Consider the following 26,810-nt stretch of genomic DNA (forward strand, 5'->3'; position numbering starts at 1 on the left):
ATGTGTCAGAAAAGTTGGATTCACCTCATTGCTCTGGTTTTACCTCTGAGTGAATTATTTCTGAATCAATTTTCCTCATGTGTACTCCTGGATTCTTATTTGAGTCAAAAGCAACCTTTGAATTCACTTTGGATGTTGCTGACCGTAAGTTTCTAATAATCCACCTCTTCTTTCACCCTTCTCTTTTTTCTACACCCAAGACATCTATTGATGGGATCCAAGAAGCAGTGTTTTTCTGTCCTTTCTTCTTCCATGTAGTGTCTGTATACAGAGTTTTTAAAGTAAGCTGCTGAATTAAAGAAGCTTGTCATCTGTCTACCTAGTTGTTAGGTGAAGTAGAGAATGATGAAGGAAGCTATTTGCTCAATTTGTTAGAGCAGGAAGTGAATTAAGCAAAATATTTCATCCACATAATAGCACTGTTATTAAGCATACCCTTATTTTTTCTTATACCATAGGTGAGGAAACTGGGGTGTACAGAGGTTAAACACCGTTCCTCAGATCACAGTTAGGAATGAGCAGAGTAGAGACTTGACCTCGGGTCTGTGCCATTTTGAGGACCATTTTGTACCCTTAAGTACCATACTACAACAACCCAACCAGCTGTTTAGAAACATTTGCAATAGATAATACAAATAACTTTCCTATGGGAACAACTTAAATCTCAGCTTGTATGTATGTTGGGTCTGTAGTGATGCCTTATTGAGTAGTGTACAATGACACTTGAAATGCTTCTGTTATGTCCAGAGAGAAAAGTATTAGGTCCTTTCTGGGGGTGGAGGGTAAGTGCTGGAAAACCACTTCCAATTAAAAAGACCCACAAGACTGATTTATGTCATGGAAGTTTAGATTATTTCTCTAAAGAGAAATACATGTCTATAGGATTACAAATATTGATCATTTGGAGAGAATTTTCCTTTTAGCTAGGTAGACTCTCTTTTTTTTTTTTAAGATTTTATTTATTTATCTTTAGAGGGGAAGGGAAGGAGAGAGGGAGAGAAATATCAATGCATGGTTGCCTCTCATGCATTCCCTGCTGGGAACTGGCCTGCAACCCAGGCATGTGCCCTGACTAGGAACTGAACTGCGATCCTCTGGTTCACAGGCCCGCGCTCAATCCACTGAGCTATACCAGCCAGGGCGTTAGGTAGACTCTCTTAAGAGATCCATTAATGTACTAGAAAATTTCTATAATCAGGAAAAAATATTCATAATAGACTTTAAAAAAATTACTATAGCTGAGCTATCGTTATAGGCTGAATTATGTCTCCCCAAAATGCCTATGTTACAGCCCCAACCCTCAGCATCTTACAATGTGACTGTTTTTGGAGATAAGAGCTTTAAGGAGGTGATTAAAGTAAAATAAGGTCATGGGGTGGGCACTAATCCAACATGACTGATGTTCTTATAAGAAGAGGCGATTAGAGCGCAGACCTGTGCTCACACAGAGGAAAGACCATGTGAGGACACAGAGAGAAGGTGGCCATGTGTAAGCAAACCAAGGAGAGGCCTCGGAAGAGACCAGACCAATGCACACCCTGGTGTTGGACTTCCAGCCTCCAGAACTGTGAGAAAATGAATTTCTGTTGCTTAAACCATGAAGTCTTTTATGACAGACCTGGCAAGCTAGTATAACAATTAAAATTTTTTATTGCAGAATTATTTTCATTTCACTAAATAATATTAGTTATTAAAAGTCAGAGTTTATCCTCTCTAAATAGTCCTGAATATATTCGGAATGATTTTTAACCTATTTCCTAGACTCTGTATTTATCTTGCTTTTACATTATTTCCTCTAATAAATTATATTGTTTTTATTACCTTTATTAGATCTAGTAAAATTCTATAGCAGCACTCAACAATTAAAATACAATGTGAATCATTAAAGTTCACATTATTTAAGTTTCTAGTAGCCATATTAAAAAATGAAAAAAGCAGATGGATTTAATTTTAATAGTATATGAATACATATTAATATATATTATGTCTTATATATAAATATTATATATGATAGATCCAAAATAGAATAATTTCATCATGTAGTTAATATGAAATTATTAATGAGAAATTTTCCATATTAAGCCTTCGAACTTCGATGCTCATTTACCATTAGAGCCGATCTTACTTTGGACCAGTGTGGCTGGTGGATGGGACAGACTTGTAGAGAACTTAACAGACATCTCCTTCCACTAGTACTGTATATGCATGCTTTTAAGAGGCATGTCTGCAGAGGGCTGAGGTCCCCTGTAGTATGTTGGTTATTTGAAGTTTCAGTTGAGGCCGTGATATGCCCTTACCTGAGAGCATAAAGTTTATCAGTTCGGTGTCATTCTATGCAGAGTCTTGATGGACACAGAAGAAGTCACAGCTAGAGTTCCAATCAGGGAGTACTTTTCTACTAGGGCTTACCAGAAACATTCCATTTTCTTCAACAGATATGTGAGAAATTTTTTGCTACATGCAAGACACGAAGAGGGAAAACATGTTGTAAGATCATTTATTTTCAAACTGAATCTTTTTGAATATTGACAATCTCTGAAAAGAAAAGATGCTTCCCTTTGTGTTAGTCTGTTACCGTGCACTGACATCTGTCATCTCATTTGCCCTTTCCTAGTTTTGTGAGCTTTACACAAGTGAAAAAACTGCAGCTCACAGGTTTTGAGCAAATTTCCCAAGACCACATTGTTCACAATTGGTGAAGTCTCTCCTCCATATTTGTTAGATTTTAAAGGACTTGTGCTATGGTTAAATCTTATTCCAGTGCATTCTTTATATCTGAGACATTTCAAAGCAACATGAAGTATGTATGAATTTTGCAGAAACTGTTAAGCCTAGTTCTCAAGAGTATGTCTTTGGAGTAGGCTGGACTCAAATTCAAGTTTCAGCTCTTCCAGCTATTAGTTTTTCTTTTTTCTTCCTCCCTTTCTCCCTTCCTTTCTTCCTTTCCCTCCCTCCCTCCCTCCCTCCCTCCCTCCCTCCCTCCCTCCCTCCCTCCCTCCCTCCCTCCCTTCCTTCCTTTTTCCTTCCTTCGCAGAAGCATGTCTCCTCATTCAGAGAACAGGCATCATGGTGGTCTCTAGCTCTCAGGGCTGTATAAGGAATGAGTGATCTAAACTCAGGAAGGCACACTGTAAGAGGCTTATGCTAATGAGTCGCCAATGTTAGTAGCTTTTTCTTTTTTATCATAAGAAGCAACGAGCCTGGTGTATATTAACTGTTTTATAATTTTTGACTACTTAATAATCAGAATAGATTTTAATACATTAAATATGATTAAGCAGAGAAGCCTGAAATACTTTTCCATAATTAACTGCACAAATTGTATTCAAGAATGAGAACAGCTTTCAGAAGTAGATCTGACATCCACCAACAGCTAGAGGAGAGAACAGCGCTGATGTCTTTCCTACCTATGAACTAACAGTCTTATCCTTCAGAGGTGGTGACCTTGATTTCTCTCTGAAAGATACCTGAATTCTAGCCAATGCTGCTTTGGGATTTGACATACCTCCTCCCCCATTTAAAAGGAGATAAACAAATAAGGTTTTTCAAAGGTCACATCTAAACCATTCAAAGTTTTTTTTTCATGTTTTTTGCTATTGCTGAAGATTGTATTAAAGCAATTGCAACAAAACAACAAAAAAATATAAATGAACCAATGACAAGAACAAAAATAGAGAATGAAAGGGGGAAAAAGAGCCTCTGTTTAGGGTTCAAATCCTTCCACTCGTCAGTGAGTCTTAACCTTTTTGATAATTACATTATGGGCCGCAGCGAAGAAACAAAAGGGAATAAAGGTCTGAGGAGTTATATTGATGAACTACGTGTGGTGCTCCAAAATGGCATGGAATGTCTTGTTCAAGCTGTAAAAATATATTAGCATGTCATGTTATCTTCATAAATTCTTCTCACACGTAGGGTGGGTGGAGTTTCCAAATCCCAAGGCGCATTACCGATTCGGCTGGTCACTGCAATTCATCAATTGTTTTGTCACATAGTTGCAGGCTCACAGTTGGGACCGAGGTATTATGATTCTAGAGGGTTTGATAATAGGTGAGTTATTAGCTGTTGGGGACAGATTTGTTTCTGAGCCTTTCTGTGGCAGCCTCTTATATAGGCAGGCAATCATTCTCATGGAATTGCTCCCTCAGACTTACAGAGATTTTGAATATAGCTTGTAATTTTTTTCCTAGTAAAATTTCATTAGTGGTTAATTATGAAAGGTAGAGCTTTCCGGAAGTTCACCAAGTGTACTGAGAGTTCAAACAGGCCAAAGTTTAAACAGTCTCACCATGGGACAACCCTCTGTAATCTCTGTCACCATGTTCACACACACTGTGTACAGTTCCTCTATGTGATATTGCATGTTAAGCTTGTGCATTTAACCTTTTAGGAAAATAAAAAGCTTAAAAAATTTATTTTTCTTTAGGTGGAGCAGTTTTATTCTTTGGTTTTTGAGTATTTGCCTTGTACGTACGATTTGGGGGAAGAAATAATTCATTCCAAGGAATATTTAAATAGCATCAAACTTCGATAAGGATGTAAGAAGTTAAATGCTTTCTGTGAGTGTTGCAAATCAGACCGAATGAACCCAAAGCATGCTTAATCCGAGTCATTCCTATCTAGAAGCTTCTCAAGGAAGCCAGATCATATCTATGGCACATTAAGCAGAGTCAATTTCTGTTCCAAAGATGCACATTTGTGGAGACAGGAGATAAAACACAAAATAATGTAATAAATTTTTCAGTAAATTCTTCTCAAAGTTTCAACTTTCTATCACAGTACGGTAACTTCATATTAACATAGGCACTTTGGTCCACATATTGTCATCAACTCCAAAATTAATTTGCTTATTAAAATATTATTAATTACTTATATTGTTTATCAGTGAGGGTGGGAAGATATGCAAATAAGAAAAGTTTTCCAAAAAGTCAATACAAAATATAGTTACATTGAAATAATTAGATAATTAAACATCTAATTTAATTATTAAACACATAAATAAATCAGATCATTAAACACATAATTTAAGTTGTGCTGAATTTAAAGTTTTTGTTCTGGCTACAACACTTGGAGACCTGTGTACTCTTTTTCTTTCTGTTTTTCTGATGACTAGGTTTATAATTTCCTAACTGGAGAATATAGAACAAGAAATGACTGAAAGCTTAAAGGTGGAAAAATGGTCACCTTGGTGACTCAACTCCCAAGTGACAGTTGCATATACACCATAAATTTTAGAAACTGGGGTAGATTTAAAATATTACTAAAGAGTTTCGTACTTTTGCTGTGTTGGGATGAAATCATTTTTGGGGTGAGAGACACTTCTGTCTCATCAATGAATTTCGTGGCTGAATTATCTGGGATGAGCTTCATAGCCTGGAAAAAGTTTGATTATATGCTCTAATAGGCTCCTAATGGGAATGGGGTGTGAGTCCCTGACACTGTACATCCACCCAGCAGTTATGTAGATTGTTTCTGATAAGTTGCCGTGAGCCCTTTTGTCAGCCCTGAATGTCTCATGCCATTCATTTTAGAGAGCCCTTGACCTGGAGCAGACTCAGTTCTACATGTTCTAATGTAAAGTGCATTATGGGGATACAGAAGAAATCTAAGCCATAGACTCAATGTTCTAAAAATGTACAGTCTACTTTGGGAAAGCAGCACTCCCTTACAGGAGTAGAGAGAGGGAGAGGACCAAGTGGTCCTGAGGTGCCATGGAATGACTTCACTTAGGTGGCGGTGAGCAGGGAGGACGGTAACCCAGGCTCATGTTGGGAGCTGGTGAGGTGTGCAGATCGAGATACATCTGGCGTGAGGATCTGGCCCTTCTCCCTCTTATTTATTTGTTTAACTCAGTCACTCACTCAACACATGTTTATTGGGCATCCACCACGGGCCACCTGGCTCTCTAAGAAACACAGTGCTGAGCATAAAGAACATAGTTACTGCCCTTGTGAAGTTTAAGGTCTAGTGACAGCAGACATTAAACATGGAGACCCAAAAATGAGTGTAAGAACAAACTGCGGTAAGCTATAGTAAAGAAAAGTGAGGTGCAGTGAGAAAAATTATGGGTGGGAGAATGCAGGCCTGGAGAAGGAATGTTTAAGCTGAGAGTCGAAGGACAAGCTTATTAAAATACAAAGCCATACATAAGATATGCTAAAATCGTGTGGAATTCTCTACCAAATTGCTCTTTTATGTCTGTTAAGTGTCTGTTAAGTAAAGTAAAGAAATATTTAGGTAATGCTCGTTTAATTCAGCAAGTGTATCAGTCAGGGGCCCAACAAGAATCAGATGTCACCTGCAAAATAAATAACTTGGGCTTAATGAGTTTTATAAAGCTGCGGTGATGAGGTAGAGAAATGACCAAGGATGGAGAAGACCTCCTTGGGCTGTCACAATCTATAGACCCAAAGGGACAAGGTGGAGGTGTGGCTGCCAAAATCTTCAAAGAGGAAATAGGAGAGAGGGATTCAGTGCTACCTTGGGAAAAGAAGTGACCTCAGTTGAGGGACACAAGAGCCTGAGGTAGCCTTAAATTTGAGAGTCAGGGGGATATATTTCAGATCTGACTCTCCTTTTCCTTGTTTCCTACTGGAACTCCCTTGAGCTGCACACGGTTGGAAGTCAGAGGGTGATGAGCTCCACACGGGCCAGACTCCCAGTGCAGATATGGATGTCTAGAAGGTAGAGAGCAAAGATCTTGGGGGAAGCAGAAGCTATCCCACATAGCAAGTCTATACAAGGCACCTACTGTGGACAAAGCTCAGAAGTTGGGCAGCAAAAAAATACAAGCCAATGAAAAGATGTATAAAAATTTGCTCCGTTCTGGATCCAGGTATGATGGGCAGTGGTGTGATCTGTCAGAATAATGTGTGCGGCTGCCTAGAAACTATGATAGTAGCCCTGCCTTCTAAGATGCCTCCTACTTGGCAACTCAGCAGGTGACTCCCCTCCTGATGGCTATGTTTTCTCCACACTGCATGTGGTGGCAGTGTCATGGGGAGCACCACAGGCCAGAAATAGTCTCACAGCTGAGCTCTGCATACCAGAGTTACGCAGGCATGGACAACATATTCTTACAATGCCCTTGTAGCAATTGTTCTGCTGTTTCTTAGGGTGGCTTTGCATTTTTCTTTTTTCTCAGCAAGGCTGGGGATATGGAAATGAGGGGAGGCAGAATCCGAAGTGTGTTGGTAATAATAGTTGACATCTGAATGCTGGGATTCCTGTGTAAGAGGAAGGAATGGCTGTATTTACCAAATAGCCCCAATTCCCCTTTCTGCCTTAGTTTCAAATTTTGCAGGAATAAGACAGCTCTGAAAATTTATGAGCCATAACTTGCTCTTCATTACTTGGTCACAGGGTAAGCAATGAGCACCCACGCCTAAGGGTCACCTGCAGGTCTGGAAATCTTTGTAATTTTATAGGGAAGTTCACTGGCTGCAGGAGGAGTGATGAGGTGCTGAGAGGCCACTCCGTCACCAGGGAGGCTGCTAAATAGTTTGGTTAATAATAAGGATACACTTGTGTACAAAGGTCTTCAGTTACAAAATTTTCCCCCAATGCAAGAACCTAAGTTAATTCTGCCAGTGGCCCCATGGGCTGGGTCGGGCTGGGTCGGGCTGGCCTCTCCGACTCCCAATTCAGATGAGAAATCGAGTCTCAGTGGCCAACTGACCTGCCAGCATCCCTGGGGCTGAGAGGCAGTAGAGGTTTTGAAAACCAATTCCAATTAAAAACATCACAATAGTTCCCAAAGGAAGATTTCAAAGCAGAGAATCCCTAAGCCTCTCACTGCCCTCAGAAAATTTGAGAGGGTTGGGATAACCATCACCTTTTCTTTCAATGAGTTTTGTTTGTAAATTTGTCTGAGAAAAAAACAACTGTGGTTGGAAGTAAAGTTATACTCTGAATCACCATTCAAATGCCTCTTTCCTTGTTTCCCTCCTCAGAATACTAGTAACAGGGCTGGAAGCTATTTGAGGACAATATCAGGCTTGTTTCTTCCTTCCATGTCACAAGTACTCACTCTAAGTAAAATGAGGCCTCACTGCAGTGTTTTGAATAAGGGAGGTTATAGCAGCTGACTCATAGTTTTACAAAGCCTCCTTCAGCCACTGTCTTGAGAACAGACATAGGAGTAAGGAAACAGCAGGGAAGCCCAATTATAAACTGATTGCCATCATCAAAGTGAGGGATGATAATGGTGTTTTGGGAAAAAAGTGGAGCACAGGAGGTAGTAACAAATATTTAGAGTTGGCTACCTTTTGAAGGCAGAACCAGCAGGATTTTCTGGCAGTTGAGATGTGGGTTGTGAAAGAGAGAGAGGGAAGGATTAATACAACTGGAAAGGAGGTGCTGACAGTGGAAATGGGGAAGAATGAGGTGAATCCACGTGGAGAGAAGATCAAGAGTTCAGTTTCGGAAATGTTGAGCTTGAGGTGTCTATTACACATCTTTATTGGTCGGTGTTTGTGTGTGTGTGTGTGTGTGTGTGTGTGTGTGTGTAACAAATTACCAGAAGTACAGTGGCTTAAAATAACACCATTTATTTAGTTCACAGTTCTGTAGGTCAGAAGTCAGGCTGTGAGCGACTGGATTCTCTGTTCAGGGTTTCACGAGGCTGAAATCAAGGTGTTGCTCAGGAGGAGTTCTTGCCTGCAGGCTGCGGGGAATAGGACACTTCTGAGCTTATTTAAGTTGTTAGAAGAATTCAGTTTCTTGTGGTTGTAGGACTGAGATCCCTGTTTCTTTGGTGGCTTTCCGGTGGGGGCCCTTCTCAGCAACTAGGAGAAGCCACGAGGAGATGTTTGCCCCACAGCCTTTTCCATTTTCAGCAGTGCAGACACTTCCTTTGTGTTGAATATGTCTCCTGCTTCTACTGTCTGACTTTTTTCTGAGAGGAAGTGGAGAAAACACCCAGCTTTTAAAGGGCTCATGCAATTAGGTCAGGCCCACCTGGATGTCTCCCTTATAAAAGTTAACTGCACCATATAACATAACATAACCTCAGGAGGGAGAGCTGTCATATTCAGTCCCAGGTATTTCACAGGGCATGTACACGAGGGCTAGGAATTGTATGGGGTCACTTTAAAATTCTGCCCGCCACAACATCCATGAGAAAAGGTTGAACAGAGTTTGAACATTCACATTAGAGTTCAGGAGAGAGAAAAATGGCATTCGTTGTGGTGTAGATGGTATTTGAAGCTACATGGTCAGCTCACTAAGAGAGTGTGTCTAGACAGAAAAGAGAAGAGGTTCAAGGACTGAACTCAGATGATGTCAGTGATAGGTCAGGGAGCAGAGGGACAACCGGAAAAAGAGTCTGAAACCAAATGACCGGTGAGGTGGAAGGAAAGCCAAGAATGTGCTGTTCTGGAAGCTGAGTTAAAAAAATGATATATCAGCATCAGTTTGATCAATTGTGTCAAATGTTGCTGATGAATGAAGTAACATGAAGATGAAGGATTGATCTTTAGATTTAGCAACAAAGAGGTCTTTGGTGACTTTGATGGGAAAGGTTTTTTGTAGAAGAGAGAGCAACTCTGTCAGAGGTGGAATGAGAGAAGGAGAGGAGAAACGACAGTAATAGTGGAAGGGGAAGTCGAGTCAAAAGATGGGATTAAAAGTGGAGTTAAGGATGGGATAAATAACTTGTTTGTATATTAAAGAGAATAATTAGCTAGAGAGAAACAAATTGATGATGTAGCATAGAGAGGCAAGCATTGCTAGTGTGGCTTTGAAGAGGTAAAAGAGTAAGGATCAAGTGCATAAGGAGATGAATCAGCTTTACACAGGAGTATGAATTACCCATCTATAGTAACTGGTGGGAGCAGATTATTTGGGTACAGATGGGGTCATGACCTACAAATGTGCAAGTTGTGCTCTATGTGAGGTTGTCTGCCTAAGGGGAGAGGAGAAGCCAAAATACAACCAAGCTGTGTGCCCTTGATGTGAGCCCGGATCTACTCAGTGGAAGGGGCAGAAAACTATTATTTGGGGGTACAGATGGTGTTATGGACTGAACTGTGCCTCCCGAACACATGTGGAAGCCCTAACCCCAGTTCCTCAGAATGTGGCTGTTTGAAGATACGATCTTTAAAGAGATGATTAAACTAAAATGAGGTTGTAAGGACAGGGCCTTAATAATATATGACTGATGTATCCTTATGAGAAGAGGAGAAATGAAAGGTGAGGAACACATATAGACAGAGAAAGAACCATGGGAAGACACACTGACAATGTAGCCATCTATAAGCCAAGAAGGGAGGCCTCACAAGAAGCCTTGATCTTGGATGTCTAGTCTATATTTGATCTTGGCCAACAGGCCAAGGCATGATGGATTTCTAGCCTAGAAAACTGAGAAAAAAAAGTTTCTGTTTTTTAAGCCACCCAGCCTGTGGTACTATGCTATGGCAGCCCCGGCAAGCTAATTCAGGAGGGTAGATGGGGTAGTGGGAGTCTGTCTAGGTTCTTTCTGGATGGCTTAAATTTTCTCAGTCAGATGTATTCTTTTTTTTTTTAGATTTTATTTATTTATCTTTAGAGAGGAAGGGAAGGAGAGAGGGAGAGAAACATCAATGTATGGTTGCCTTTCGTGCATCCCCTGTTGGGAACTGGCCTGCAACCCTGGCATGTGCCCTGACTGGGAATCGAACCGCGATTGTCTGGTTTGCAGGCCCGCGCTCAATCCACCGTGCTACACCAGCCAGGGCTAGATGTATTTTTTAAAATGTAGTCATGGAGATGTGTTCTTACCATTAATATATATATATATATTTTAATACTTTATTTATTTATTTTTAGAGAGGGGAAGGGAAGAAGAAAGAGTGGGAGAGAGACATCAATGTATGGTTGCCTTTCATGTGTCCTCTACTGGGAACCTGGCCTGCAGCCCAGCTATGTGCCCTGACTGGGAATTGAACCAGCGACCCTTTGCTTCACGGGCACTGTGAGCTCAGGCTCAATGCACTGAGCTACACCAGCCATGGCACCATGAATATATTTTAATTGTCTTCTTTTCATGAGTTTGTTTTGGTTTTTACTTTCTAGCCTCTTACCATAGATATTTAGTTAATTAATTTTTAGATTTTCAACATTTTCCTCTAGCTGTTAGTGCAATAAGACAAGAAAAAAAATATTAGAGTCATAAGGAGAAATAAGTGTCTTTATTTGTAGATAACTATTTATATAAAAACCATAAGAACATTTAAGTAAGTTATTATTAAAGATAAAAATGTACTCACCAATTTAATCAGATTGTATAAAAATAAAGAAGGGGATGTTGAACATGGACTTCAGTGCGGAGACAGGAGGTGAGAAAGGGGACTATAAGGCTAGATGTGAATTGTTATCAGTGTGCTAGCTTATGTTTTGAATGATGATTTCATAAATGCTTATCACATTATTAAACATGCTAACTAGGTAAAGAGTATTTTGCTAACTGAAATAAGCCAGGCTGTGAAAGACAAATACCATATGAGCTCATCTATAAATGGAACCTAATCAACAAAACAAACAATGGGCAAAATAGAACCAGAGACATGAAAATAAAGAACAAACTGACAATGACCAGAGGGGATGGGGCAGAGGGATATGGGGAAAAGAAGGGAAAGGGTCAAGTCAAGGAACATGTATGAAGGACCCATGGACAAAGACAATGGGGGAAGGGATTGAATGTGGGAGGTGGGGTTGGGTAGGGCAGGGGAGAGTAAGGGAGAAAAATGAGGACAACTGTAACTGAATGATAATTTAAAAAATTTAAAAACAAATTTAAAAAGCATACTAACTAAATAACTAACCAACTAAATAAAGATGACATAAGCCTGTACTAATAATGAATGTGACTATGAATTAAGAATTATGACTACTATAATTCTGTGCATGTTAAGCACAAATTAAAAATAAAATATAGTTATAATTATCATGTGTTTATTACTTTACAATATATGAAATGCTTTCACACCTATACCTAATCTCAATAAACAATTAAAATTTCTCATTTGATTCTCATAATGATTCCGTGAGATAGACCTTTATCCTCATTTTCCAGGAAAGACAGAGCACTAGGAATATTAAATAACTACTATATTGCTCATGGATAGTATTATTTGACCTTGAATCAAGCTGTTATCCTAAACTTCATGCCAAATATTATATATAACAGTATTTTCCAAATTGTTGAGTTGAATGTCAAGTCTAAAATCATTAACTGTATTTGGATTTTTTTAAATTTGTCTTGCTATCATTTTTAAATTGCTTTTATCTTTTGAACAAATTCAGTGCATCCTTTTAATATTCATCTATATGATAGCAATCAATAAGTGAAAATTACAATAAACAGACTGATGCCATTGAGGTTTAGCTGTTCAGATAGTGAAAGGGTACAGTTTTTAGCTCTAAGTTAATACTTGGCCATTACTATTTCTACTGTCTGAAGACCCACCAAAATCAGAGAACTCAGAAGCCTCAAAAAGGCAGACATTCCTGCCCACTCCACACAACTGATGACAGACTGATTGGAAACTAATTAACAAACATGGCAATGTAAATGAGACTCCAAGCTTCTCTCTCAGAAATGGAGGGGAGAGGGACCCTAAAATGACAGTTTTACTGGGAGGGGGGTCTTCTCGCAAATACCTTTCATTTGCCTCGTTTATTTTTTTATGAAGTCAATTTAAGGCAGACACATCAAAGGTCTATGTAATATAGTTCATTTCATTTTCCTAGCTTCAAAACCTACACCTGCAAGAGGAAAAAAACGAATTAGAAACAGGTACTTTTTACTATTTTTTGACTGGGGGCATTATTTTACTAACTTATTTTCAAAGTTCAGTAAGAGATACTTTTTCAACTGATCTTATTTTTGAGTTTTACAAGAATATGGTGCACTTCAGACTATGATTGGTATTGTTTGGAACCCGACTGCTCCTGCTGCAGCAGCGTCCCTGCCGAGGGCATGTCCGGCTCCCACGGAAGCGGCACTCTGTTCCTGTCGGTTCTGACTTGGTAAACAACGTCAGACACTCCACATGTTCAGCGTGAGGATACAGCACATGGAGTACGGATGCTCACATACTATACACTATCCCGACTCCTTTCATTGGACCTGCACCAATTCAGTTATAATGTCAGGTGACCTTTCTGTGATGAACAGCTTTACTGCATTGAGTTATAAGCAAGTGGGAATTCCCTTCAAGCTACTCAGTAGTCAAGTACAGAATAAGACAATGAGCATGGCTAAGACAATGAATATTAATAAAAATATCTTCAAGAACTTATCTCTTATTTGTAGAAAAAGCACATGTTTTATGGATATGCTCCTGTGAAGACATTCCAGCACTTTTCCTGTAGCTTCAATAAATTAAAAGCCTTTCTTCTAAAGGCATTTCAGTCTTCTAAAAAAATAGGTATAATTTGCTAGTACTGGTACTAACTTGATTAAATTACCTTTAAGCAAAATTTATTGTGCATATTAGCACATGAGGAGATGACTTATTACAGTTAAGTTGTACTGATTTTTATTACATAATTTATTCTAAGCTTCAAATCATGAGACTCTCAACATTTCCAGAGATATACAATTCAATATTTTCTATATATTAAATTAGAGAATTTTTCATTGAAAAATGCATTGTTAAGAATGTACAATGCAAAAAATATACGAAGTGCAATATATGGATAATGCTTTATAAAACTGTACACTTAAAACCTATATAATTTAATTAACCAATGTCACCACAATAAATTTAATTTAATTAAAAATACAAATATATACACTGTATATACTATATAATATATTATATATACTATATGTACTATGCTATATATAATATAGCATATGTGTATTATATATACACACTATACTATGCTATATATAATTAGATAGATAGATAGATACAATTCCATTATGGGCTGGCTTTTTCTTCCATTTGTGATATTCTTTCTCATGTCTCCTCTTTACTTATTCAACCTCCTAAATCCTTTAATATTCTTCTCAAATTGCTGCTCAATGAAGCCTGTCCTGCCTGAAAACTCAGGCCTTTGTCCAACTCTGCTTCCTGAGTAGTCATGCACTTATTAACTGTGTTGTTGATTTAGACACACTTTTTATAGAACTGATTATATTCAGCTTAACACAGTTTTACATATCATCTAAAAAATTTTAGTGCATGTAATTATTCTCTCTCCACTCAGTTTCTAACATGTCTGTAGACAGGCAGGCATGCTTTTTGTGTTAGGAGCAATATTTTTTGTTGAACAAAATATTTCATTCACTTGTTCAACTATCACTTAATCAGCTCTCACTATAAGCCAGGGACTGTGCTAAAGATTGACATATGAGAATTCATTTGTTATTTATTAATTCAACACACATTTAAGTGTCCATCATTTGCCAGGAGCTTGAGAGGCAGGTATAAAATAAATTAAATTTCTAGATTCATGGACCTTACATAAATAACCAATATGTATATGTTGTCAAGTGGTTATAAGGGTCATGAAGACAATAAATCAAGGTACAGTTATAGGGAGTGATAGAGTGTAAGTGTGAGAATATTTGAGAGAAATGGTGAGAAGGGGTTGCTTTGAAGATGGCATTTGAATAGCGACTTTGTGTGAAGTGAAGGGATGAACCAATATCTGAGAGAAGAGAGTTCTTGGCAGAGGGAAGAAAAGGTCCAAGTGCCTGAGATGGGGGTGCCCTTGGCATGACCTGGCAGGGCAAGAAGGTAAGTTGTGGTGAGAGAGCCCTGAGTGACAGGGAGGGCTCATTGGAGGTATGGGTCAGAATGGAGGCAAGGCCAGCTCACCATGGGCTTTAAATGATTAAATTCCATATGCGGTGGGAAGGCATTGGGAGATTCTGAGCAGGGGACTGATATAGTCTGATCCGTGATGAACAAGACAATATAAAAGACCCTGGGACTGCACTAAAGAAACTTAAAATCTATTACTCAAAATTCTACTATACCAACATTAATAGATTTTTAAACGTTGAATTGGGAGAGAGACATCAATTTGTTATTCCACTTATTTATTCTTTCATTGATTGATTCTTGTATGTGCCCTGACAGGGATCAAACCTACAACCTGGCTGTATTGGAACAATGCTCTAACTAACTCAGCAAGCTAGACAAAACCAGATGTTTTTATTAAACTATAAAATTTAAAAAAAGAAGTTGAGGGGAGAGAGGAGGTGGATAACGGGGGAAAGAAGAGAAAACATCATCAAGAAACATGGATAAAGGACCCGCGGACAAAGCTGAGGCAGGGAAGGATGGAGGGTGGGAGTTGGGGGAACGTACTGGCAAGAAAATGGAGACAATTGTACATGAACAACAATAAAAAAAGTTTAAGCAAGTTTATATTTGGTATATTAAATTTAATAAGTGTAAAGACAAAAATAAGAAAAAAATTGACTACCATTTAAAAATTTCATCTATATGTATGTTCTGTGTAAGATGCATATATATAAGTGTAACTGTGGGAAGTGGCAAATAGCTAGTTTAAATGGAAAATTATAGCCTCAAAAGTTATAAAAATGGGGAATAAAAGGCAGAAAACTGTACTTGAACAGCAATTAAAATAAAAAATTTAAAAAAGTTATAAAGATGAGGAATTTAGAATTTATGCACCGATAACTCAAATCCAAGAAATGCAGTCTATTTATTTGAGAAGCAAAAGCTCAACCATTATTTTTACTTCTATATATTTATATCTCAAAATAGTAAGATATTCAAAAGTTTAATGTAAGATCATAAATTACTGTTATTTATGAATAGTGGGTCCCAAAGAATATTTTTAAAATATTTGCATCACAAATTTTCTTTGTGATGCAAATCACTATGCAGGTAAGGGCATGGTGATTGGTTGGTAAGTGGAACTGAAGTGCTGTGAACTAGGAACATAATTATATGATCTTAGGTATCCAATAATCAAACCTCCCTTTTTTCCCTATTATAGATGAGATCTTGGTGCTATAATCAAGGCAACTGGGTTGTGATAGGAATTTTGATACTAGTGTGATTGGTACTTCTGAGAAAGACAAAATAATGATGGTAACAGCAACTGTGAATCGAGCATTCACGCTGTATCGGGCCCTCTGTGAGCTTTGTGCTGGTGTTTTCTCCGCGTTCTGAACTTAATGAGAGAGAAAACAAAACAGGTCAGCTAGAAAACCAAATATCACCTTCACGATGAATAAAGCCACTGTCAGACAATGGGGCAACGACAGCCTTCCTGGAAGTATATTTTTGCATCCAGCCTTTGGCTGTGCTGGTTGGCTGTAGGATGTTCCAAATGAAGGACAATCTAAGATGAGCAGAACAGAACAGAACAGGACTGAGTGTCCTTGGACAGCTGCTCCGGGGCTAAAGGGAGAGAAAGGATCTGGGAGGCACAATGCTACCCCCTTTTCCAAAGTCGTCATCAAGGGTATTTAAAGAAATTCCCTCTTCCCTGAAACTGCAATCAGGAAAGAACTGTTCTTCATAGTAATGTATGTGTTAGCTCATCCTCACAGAAACCCTCCAGAGTATGGATTATTATGACAATTTTATAGACACAGAAACAAAGACACAGAGAGTGAAATAAGTTGCTAAGGTCTCAGAGCGAGGCTGTGGCAGAAGCTGCCTTAACCCAGGCAGTCTGGCACTAGAGTTCACATTGTCAGCCGCCACACCCTCCACTTCTCTAATCTTTTTTTTTTTTTAATATAAATTTTATTTAGTTACTTTTCAAGTACATTTTTTTTTATCTATTTCTCCCATCCCACCCCACCCCCCCGCCCGGTCTCCCCCCTCCCTCCCATTCCCCTCCCCAGTCCTCATCTCTGTGTCTTTCATACTTGTTCCTCGAAATCCCTCCCCCTTTTTCCCCTTCAGTTCCCTTCCCTCTCCCCTCTGGTCGCTGCCCACTTGTTCTCTATTTCAGCGTCTTTGTTTTTATTCTGTTTGCTTGTTTGTTTTATTCTTTAGCTTCCTGTCAAAGGTGAGATCATATGGTATTTGTCCTTCAATGCCTGGCCTATTTCACTCAGCATAATGCTTTCCAGTTCCATCCATGTTGTTGCAAAGGGTAGTAGCTCCTTCTTTCTCTCTGCTGCATAGAATTCCATTGTGTATATGTACCACAATTTTTGGATCCATTCATTTACTGATGGGCACCTAGGTTGCTTCCAACTCTTGGCTATTGTAAATTGTGCTGCTATGAACATTGTGGTGCATAGGTTCTTTGAAATTAATGTTTTAGGATTCTTGGGGTATAATCCTAGCAGTGGAATTGCTGGGTCAAAAGGCAGGTCGATTTTTATTTTTCTGAGAAAATTCCATACTGTTTTCCATAATGGTTGTACCAGTCTGCAATCCCACCAACAGTGAACTAAGGACCCCTTTTCCCCACAACCTCTCGAACATCTGTTGTTTGTTGCTTTGTCTATTATAGCCATCCTGACTGGTGTAAAGTGGTATCTCATGGTGGTTTTAATTTGCATCTCTCTGATAGCTAACAATATTGAGCATCTCTTCATGTGTCTCTGGATATTCTGTATGTCCTCTTTAGAGCACTTCTCTAATCTTTTTGAGTGGACTTTCTTATCTGAATAATAAAGAGATTATACTAGAAAAATCCCTAAAAATTTCTTTCAACGTTAAAATGCTTTAGTTTGCCTTGAGGTTTATTGTAGAAATATCTGGGTGTGTAAAATATTTTAAGCTCCTTGGGCAAGGGATAATGTGGGACAATATTATACACAACCTAAAATATTATTTTGATGAAAAGTCATAGTAGGTAATTGTAACCCAATTCTCTCTTCAATGTGGAAAACTGAGCAGTTTAAAAAGGAAAAGACAGATGGAATTTTGCTAACATGTCCAAGAAGGAAATATGATTTCACATGCATATTATATACAAGTTTATGAATGCAGTCATAGTGTCTGGAATCTAGGTAGGAAACTATGATGAAAATCAGTGATGTAAAATATCAAAATAAAACATTGCATGACAACTCCTAATGGGGAGCAATGTGGCGCCTTGAATAAAGCCACTTGGGAGTATTAACATGAGACCTAAGTGGCTGAAGGGCTCTGAATTTCCCTGGCGATATTCATATATCACGAAGTAAATGTTAGCTGGCAATAATTCAAGAAGCGACATGCTTAACATGCCCCTGGTGAGATGCTGAAGTTGTGATCACCGCCAGTTAATTGCGACATTCTACTTTGTGTCAAATTAAGTAGACCCTGGTTTGTAATTTCCTAAGAGCTTGTTTGGAGCAAAGATTTAGGATTATAAATCTCAATTAAGGACAGCACATGTGATTAGGTAGCAGACTCACCTATGTATATTTGCAAGGGTGGAGCCATTACTAACATGTTTCCAGTGAAACTGCTTCCATGTCTCCTTGACAGCAGAGGAGTGAGCCAGCATGGAAGCACACTGGGCATCTTGGAATAGTATTTCTGATTGAAGGTTTTAAAAACATCTTGAATTAATGAACTTCTAAAATGAGTTCAAACCAACATAAGTTCTACTTACGCAATGAATAGTTCAAATAACTTTAATTTTCATGTCAAATTAATTTGGTGGTTGGCAAGTGTTGAATGCCTTTATTCAATGCGCTACATTTAAATTCTAGTGGATGAGCTTTATTCTCCTTCCCCACCAAAAAAATTCGAAAGAATGACATTGCCTTTACTAATTACATAGTAGATTCTTGATGAGTGTGACTTTAACAATAAGCATGTCCTTTCGTTAGGAGCTGCTTGGGGATTGTACGTAACTGCAGTTCCAGTTCTCTGCTTATCCCTACTATAGTCTTAGTAGCATTCTTTTCCAGAATTCTGCTTGCAGCTCAGACGTTTACTGTGAAGATTCTTTTTGTTTGTTTGTTTGTTTAAAAAGAGATTGTATTTGCTTGCTGAATCTTTATGCATACTTGCTCTTTCCAAAGTGCGTTTTAAGCTATAGCTGAAATGATCTCAAAAAGTTATGCATGTATGGGATGTTATGACCTTGATTTCCATAAAGAGCCTAGCAGGTTGACACTCTGGGGAGTAGTAGTCTGAGGGGTGGGTGGGCAGAAGGACTAAGCAAAAAAAGGGGAAAAAGAGAAAGAACTCATGGAAACAAATAACCGTGTGGCAACTGGAGATGCAGGGGGTGAGTGGAGGGGAAAGAGGGTACAGGGAAGATAAATAGTGATGAAAAAATATGTTAAAAAATGAACAATTTAATCTTATATGTTACAAATTTCCTCTACTAACATGTTTATTTTATTGACTAACATCTCAGGGTAGAGAACATAAATTAATAAGAAAGTAGGGTTGGCATACTAAAAAGATAAATGACAAATGCCAAGTATGCTGTAGCATAATGGTTTAATAAAGTAAATAGAAAAGGAGCCAGATTTTTTCTTTATTGCAACATTGCAAAGTGATAAAGTCTCTAAATATGTAGCATAACGTAAACTAGAACTGCTTTATTTGACTCCTAATTAAGTTGATCACTTGTTATGAATGAGTAGTAAGTAGTATATATGAACACCTAAATGAGTTGGTACGTATCCAAATAACTCTAATAACATCCAGAGACATCAAGAAAGGGGATGGCTGTCTGGATAGTGAGATGTTTATTTGCTGTTTATTTTGAGAACAGTGACCTGAACCTCTTGTGAAATATTTTCTTCTGATTTCCCCACTATAAATAGCTCACTTTGGGTCTGATGGCTTCTAATCAGTGAATAATGATGGCTGACTGGGCCCAGTTATCAACAGCAACAATAGTAGTAGCATTTATAGGGGATTTAATCCTCATAACAACCCAGTGAAGTAAGGATTATTATTACCTTCCTTTTATTCACAGGCAAATCAACACTCAGAGAGTTTAGGTCACTGGCCAAAGACCATCAATCAATGCAAATATAATGGATAGTCATCGAGCTCCAGCTATGTTATAGGCACTGTGCTGGTTTTCAGGACTAAACACAGTGGGATACCGCTATCTTCTCAACTCACGGGGAGCTTTCTGGGGGAAACAGGAATTCCTAGGCAACTACAACATAGAGGGCTAAGAGCTAATATATGAATAAAAGCTAATATATATACTGCATTGGGGTACTGTGAAATAGAGAACAGGTTCATAAGGTGCGAGGAAGACTTCTGCAGGCAGAAAGTAACAGCAGGACGAGAGTTTTTCTTGTATGTAGCTTGCTAGTGAAAGTAGACTGTGTTTATCTTTATTCTTTTAGCTTTACAGGCTTTTGTTTTTTGTATCCATTATAGCTTACCAAGATGCCACGTGGGAACTACTCTCTTTTGCATATGTAATGCCAGGATAGAGCTTACATTTATTTTCATGGCTGTGTTTAGGAGGGTACTTATCCATTGTACCAAAGAAAATATATCCTTGAAAAAAAGCACTGAATGATTTTCTAGATAAATGTAATCCACAGCCAGCTGTTTATAAGATCAGGTTACTATTTATAAACTCTCAATTTTAATATAAGAAGTTTTAGCTGCTGAAAAGTGTTCTGTCATTTTGAAATGTTTTAACATTCAGAAGTTCAGCATTGCATGTACTTTCCAGCCATGTGTGCGATTACATGAATGTACAGCACCAGCAGAACCATCTGCAGACCTGACTAGATTTAAGAATGAAATGCATGACGTACTCAGTCAGTGCTGGATACTCTGAGCAGTCGGAGGAGAGCACCGGAGCGTTGTCTGCCCAGCACCTCTTTTCTAGAAAATGCCCCTCACTTCTACATTCACATGGCTGCCTTAGGTGTTGCCATGTTTATCAGTGTGACCATTGATTGGTTCGGGGTGGGGAGAAGGTCCAAGCTGCATTATCCCACTATTTGACTTCATTGGTTAGGCTTGACTAGTTGTAATCTATTCTGTTTCTGCACCAAATGGGTAGACTGTGATTCGATTCTGGCATTAACTGCCTGGGGTTAGTACCAGACTCCATAGATTAAGGGCTCTGTCTTCCAAGACAGCTTTCACCTTAGACTCCAGCTGCAAGTGAGGCCCCCAGGTCACTCACACTTCTGATTCACCTACTATGAGTTGGGGGGTTTCTATGGCTTCCTCAGTTTCTATAATTTGATAGAACCCACAGGACTCAAGAAAGTAGTATTCTCATAATTGCAGTTTTATTAGAAAAGACACCGCTCAAGAACAGCCAAACGAAAAGTTGCACAGGGCAAGCACTGGGAGGGTCGCAACGGCAAAGCTCCCATGCTTTCTCCTCATGGGGTCGGGGTGCCTCACTCTCTTGGCCTATCAGTGTGTTCACCAACCAGCAAGAGCCTTATCATTCAAAATTTGTTTGTTTGTTTAATTTTGTGTGCTATTACAGTTTTTCCTGCTTTTCCTTCCTTTTCCCACCTCCACCCAGAGTTACCCTCTCTCCTCCCTCAGTCAGTCCCCAATCATTGTCTGTGTCAATGGGGCATGCATAAGTGTTCTTTGGTTAATCCATTCGCCATCTTTCATACAGTTCCCTCTCCCCCATTAGCTCTTAGTCTGTTCCATGTATCTATGCCTCTGTTTCTATTTTGTTTTGCTCTTTATTGCGTTCATTAGATTCCACATGTAATAAAGATCATGCAGTATTTGTCTCTCTCTGACAGGATGATTTCACTGGATAATGTTCTCCAGGTCCATCTATGCTGTTGCAAAAGGTAAGAGTTCTTTTTCTTTTTTACTGCTGTGTAGTATTCCATTGTATATATGTATCCCGGCTTTTTTAATCCAGCCATCTACTGATTGGCACTTAGGCTGTTTCAAGATCCTGGCTATTATAAATAGCATTGCTATGAATGTAGGGGTACTTGTATGTATTTTTTGAATTGATGTTTTGGGATTCTTAGGATATATTCCCAGAAGTGGAATTACTGGGTTAAAAGGGAAATGCTGTACAGATGGTCCATAGACATATGAAAAATGCTCAATGTCAGTTATCATCAAAGAAATGCAAATAAAAACCACAGTGAGATATTACCTCACACCTGTCAGAATGTCTACCATCAATAAATCAATAAACAACAAGTGTTGGCAACGATGTAGAGAAAAGGAAGCCCCAGTGAACTCTTGGTGAGAATGCAGTCTGGTGCAGCCACTGTGGAAAACAGTATGGTGTCCAGAGTTTGTTGGGGTTTCATTAAGTAGGTGAGACTGGTGAACTCACTGACCATGTAACTGTACTCAGTCTCCAGCTTTCAGTGGATATTCAGTGGCTAAAAGTTCCATCTCTCTAGTCAGGTGTCTGGTCTCTCTGGTGACCAGCTTGCACACTGAAGCTATCTAGGCACCGACCCTGAGTCGTCATTTCATTAACACAATATTTATCATTCAAAAAGTTCCAGTGGTTTTTGAAGCTCTGTGGCAAAGACTAGAGACAAAGACCAGAAGTGTACTTTATTATATCAGATAACCCATTTTTGGAAATTCTGTTACTGGAAGTGAGTAAGAGAATTCAATCTCTTTGTGTTCCTGTAGTATATGTAAAGCTTAGGGCTGCTGTCTGCCATGTTTCCCAGAAAGACAGAGGCCGGTGTGTAGAGAGAAAAAGAGAAATAAAGCAGATGCTTGGAGAGAAAGGAGACTAGGGAAACGGAGGAGAGAGTGAGCCCTTAAAGATTTGAGTCTCTTTTCCAACTATTTCCTGTCCTCGGCTTCTGTGAGATTTCACATTGTTCTTATCAAATATTCTTTCCCCCTTCTGACTTTATTGATCTCCAGCTGAGTTTGTCCAACTTCTGAGCCCCTACAGTAGACTGAGCAAGTGAAGGCTTGTATGGCAATGGCAGTGCTGTGTATTCTTAAGTAGTGTTGAGTTGTGGGATTTATATCTACTCACTACATATTGCAGAGAAGGCCAGTTGTTGCTTTGTGCAAATGCCAGCCTTGTTACTCTTCAGAACAAGTTAGTGTCAGTGTTTGGGAAATGTTGTCCACTCATGGTCTGGTGTTTCCCTGCACACTCTGACAGTGGTCTCTGACAGGAAGAATATCTCTTCCTTTATAAGGTGCTACCACAACAGAATTGAAACCAGCATCCCAATTCTGGGTTTTGTTTTTGCTGACCCAGAATTTTCTGAAATGAGAAAGTGTAAAAAACATATGTAGTCAGTGAGAGAATAGTTAACTAGAACCCAGGTGTCCCCACACCAGTCCAGAGTTTTGGTACTACACTCCCCTGCAACCTCAAAAGGAGAAAGAAAAGCAACCAATTTCCTTTAAGGTTTTCTTCTGGGCATAGTTTGAGGAGCAAAAGCAAGGTATTTAAATTTAGGTTCCAAAATCAAAAAGTTTTAACAAACTTAATGAGGAATTACTCCCAATAGTGTTTTTCTGAGAGTACTTTAAAAGTTCACATTTTGTGTCGCTTTTAATTTAAAAGTAGATATTTCCAATAAACTTTTCCTTAGGATACAATTCTGTTTCAAGATTTCTCACCAATATACTGTAACCTAAATGCTATACATTATACTCTTAGAATTCAAATGCATTGGAAAAGAAGTCAAAATAATATTAACATGCTAAGTCCATCTAGATAAATTGATCATTATAAAAGTCTAGTAATATCAGACCAATGCAACAGACATGATTTCCTATCTTGCCTCAGTGTGGGCATTGGTGTATGTGTGTTTTCTACAGCAATGCAGACACAGAAGAGCAAATTCTTTCAATCAGTAAAACCAGTCCCTAATGGTATTCGACTTCATGTAGAAGTTTAACCCAAATTTTCTGAATGTAAAAAAACAAACCATTGAGCACGGGCCTGCGAACCAGACAATCGCGGTTCAATTCCCAGTCAGGGCACATGCCTGGGTTGCAGACCAGTTCCTTGCAGACCAATTCCCAGCAGGGGACGCATGAAAGGCAACCATACATTGATGTTTCTCTCCCTCTCTCCTTCCCTTCCCCTCTAAAGATAAATAAATAAAATCTAAAAAAAAAAAAAAAAAGAACAAACCATTATATAGAAAGTATGATCAAGTTCTCAGTTCTCTCAACAACAATTTGAAACATTCTGTCATTTTAGTGGCAGTGATTACCTATGTCCATATAAGATCTTATGAAAAAATCAACAGCCATGACAAGTCAATACTGGCAACATCTTTGACTCTCTCTTTATTTCTCTTTTGAAAATGTTAATAATTTGTGTCTGGTGATTTGGTTTTTTTATGGCTCAGCTCTGAAAGGGCTGTAATTCCTCATTAAATTGCCATCTACACTAGTACCACCAAACAATTCCTCCCTTCTATTATGATTTTTCCCTATTACCCTTGTAGGCATTTAAATTTTTTAAAAGTTGTCTTACTTGTTCTTTTAATTTTTTGGAAGGCTATAGGTAAGTGAATAGAAGAATTTAGCTTCAAAGAAATTCATATTTTACTTAGTTCCAAAAAGAGGAAATGAGAAGATCATTAGAAATTTGAGACAATTACGTGACTGATGCATCATCGACTTCCTTGTTATTAGTGATAGAAGAATCATTCAGGTGCTAAAACAAGCATCCCAAACTGCTTCGGGTGCTCACAGTTCAAGACAGCTCTCTCGGTACCACCATTGCCTACACCAACCCATTTCAAAGTCACTACGGCTGCCACCCTTGGACACTATGGAGGCTCTAGATACATAGAAATCTCAGTGATCAAAATCTGCTTTGTTCTGCAACTCTGGAACTCTATCCACAATTCTTCCCTTCCTGGGAAGGCCGGGTTTTTCTTATGAGTCCTGTTGGGAAAAACTGACTGGTTGAACTCTTTCCCAGGAGGCATCTCAATCCCTCAGGTAAACTGATTAATATTTTTTGAATTAATAATTTTGACATCTAATGCCAAATAACCAAGACCACTATATTAAAGTTGTAGTTACATGATAGATAGATAGATAGATAGATAGATAGATAGATAGATAGATAGATAGTCAATTACTGTGAAGTCTTACTCTGGGCTATAACTGACCTTTCTGGTTTTGATTTATTCAAATATAAAATAGTTACTAGTCTACAATGTTTTATAAGTTTTAAGGCTGACTAAGCAATCATTTACCAGTTCTTTCAATATATGTTCATTGATTTCTTCACACGTGCTAGTTACTACTACCCAAGTTCCTACCATACAATGAGATTTGAACCCCACTCTTGACCAAATGTATTTTCAATCAATCTATGTACAAAATTGGGATCTCGCCATAAACATTGAATATGATCTTAAAAAAATATTGCCGAATGCTACTCTTGACTCAGACATTTTTTAAAGTCAGACGAGTTGCTTAATCTCTTTCCATTCAACTGTACAATGCTTGTAGAAATGGTTGCCATAGACAAGGCAAGAGGGGTCTCTGGCTTCGGCCTCCCTTTTGAGGACCTGCATACTATAAACACTGCTTGGTTCCAAAGATATATTTCTTTACTTTTCTTGTCCTGTATCCTTAAACAAAAGACTCCAGTGTCCTTATACCATGAAAGTTTGTAGATTGTACAGCTGACAATGTCAAAAACAGACACTGCTTTGGAAATGTGGGACAAAAATATTTAGGTAAGAAGAAAAATAAATTTAACTTGCCAAATCCTTTCTGTCAGATAGCATTAGTACAATAGATTTTGGATTAGAAAGTATTTGTTTCCCAGCAGTCCTGAGAATCTATATTCTTGCTTTTCCTTGTTGCTATGGACTGAACTATGTTCCCCCCAGTTCGTATGTTGTAATGCTACCCCCCCAAAGTGACTGCATTTGGAAATAGAGCCTTTAAAAATGTGACATTAAGGTTAAATGAGATTATGTGGGGTGGGCCCTGATCTGATAGGGCGTGTGCTTATGGAAGAGATGCCAGAGGTCTCAATGTCTGTCTGTCTCCATCTCTCTCCCTGCACAGGAGCTCAGTGAAAAGGCCATGTAATGAATGACTGCAGCGAGGAGGTACTCACCAGCAAGCTAGGAGAGTCCTCACCAGAAGCCAAACCCTGCCAGGCCTTGATCTGGAACTTCTAGCCTCCAGAACTCTGAGAAACAAATTTCTGCTGTTTAAGACACTCAGCCTATGTTCTTCATTATGGCAGTATAAGCAGACAAATGCACTTATTTTCTAAGTCCTGGATCTGGGGGTAGTCATAAATTAATGAGGTATATGCAGCAATTTTATATGAAGGTGGAATATTATTTTACAATGTTAAATAAGTAATTCTCATACTTTTAATATGTATAATATATAACCATATATCTAGATGAAATGCGAAGCATGACATAGAGTCTTTTCCCCCAATTTTATTAAGGTATAATTGACAAACTTTATATATTTAGTATATGATGTGATTATCTGGTTTATGAATACATTATAAAATGATTACCGCACCAAGTTAATTAACGCATTCATCATCTCACATAATTTATTTATGTATTTATTTACTTATCTATGAGAATGCTTAAGATTTACTCTAAAAATTATGTATATAATACAGTGTTACTAAGTATAGTTTTCATGCTGTCCATCGGTCCTCAGAACTTACTCATTTTATATGTGAAAGACCAATGTCTGCCCATTTTTCTCAGCCCTCAGCCCCTGGCAATCTCCTATTCTCTTCTCTGCTTTTAAGAGTTTGACTTTTTCTTTTCTGACCCTGTATATAAGGAATATCAACCAGAATTTGTTTTTTCCCACTGCATTGATTCTTTGCATTGCCAGCTGCATGAACACTGAACATTTTGACTCTGAATGGTTTCATTTTTATAAAAATATTTAGTATGATACTATTACATTTTCAAAAATTAAATTAAAATTGTAATTTTATTTATATCT

The 26,810-nt window shown here is 38.4% G+C and overlaps 1 long non-coding RNA gene across 1 annotated transcript; it reads left to right on the forward strand.

Annotated features, from left to right (window-relative positions):
- Positions 1-1,449: 1,449 nt before the first annotated feature.
- Positions 1,450-26,801, forward strand: LOC128626309 (uncharacterized). The gene is made up of 3 exons (XR_008390233.1): positions 1,450-1,567; positions 21,635-21,685; positions 25,890-26,801. It is a non-coding gene; the product is annotated as an uncharacterized LOC128626309 (long non-coding RNA).
- Positions 26,802-26,810: the final 9 nt, after the last annotated feature.

The sequence above is a fragment of the Artibeus jamaicensis genome, unplaced genomic scaffold (genome assembly GCF_021234435.1).
Source record: "Artibeus jamaicensis isolate MK-2021 breed Jamaican fruit bat unplaced genomic scaffold, CSHL_Jam_final scaffold_537, whole genome shotgun sequence".
Lineage (NCBI taxonomy): Eukaryota > Metazoa > Chordata > Mammalia > Chiroptera > Phyllostomidae > Artibeus > Artibeus jamaicensis.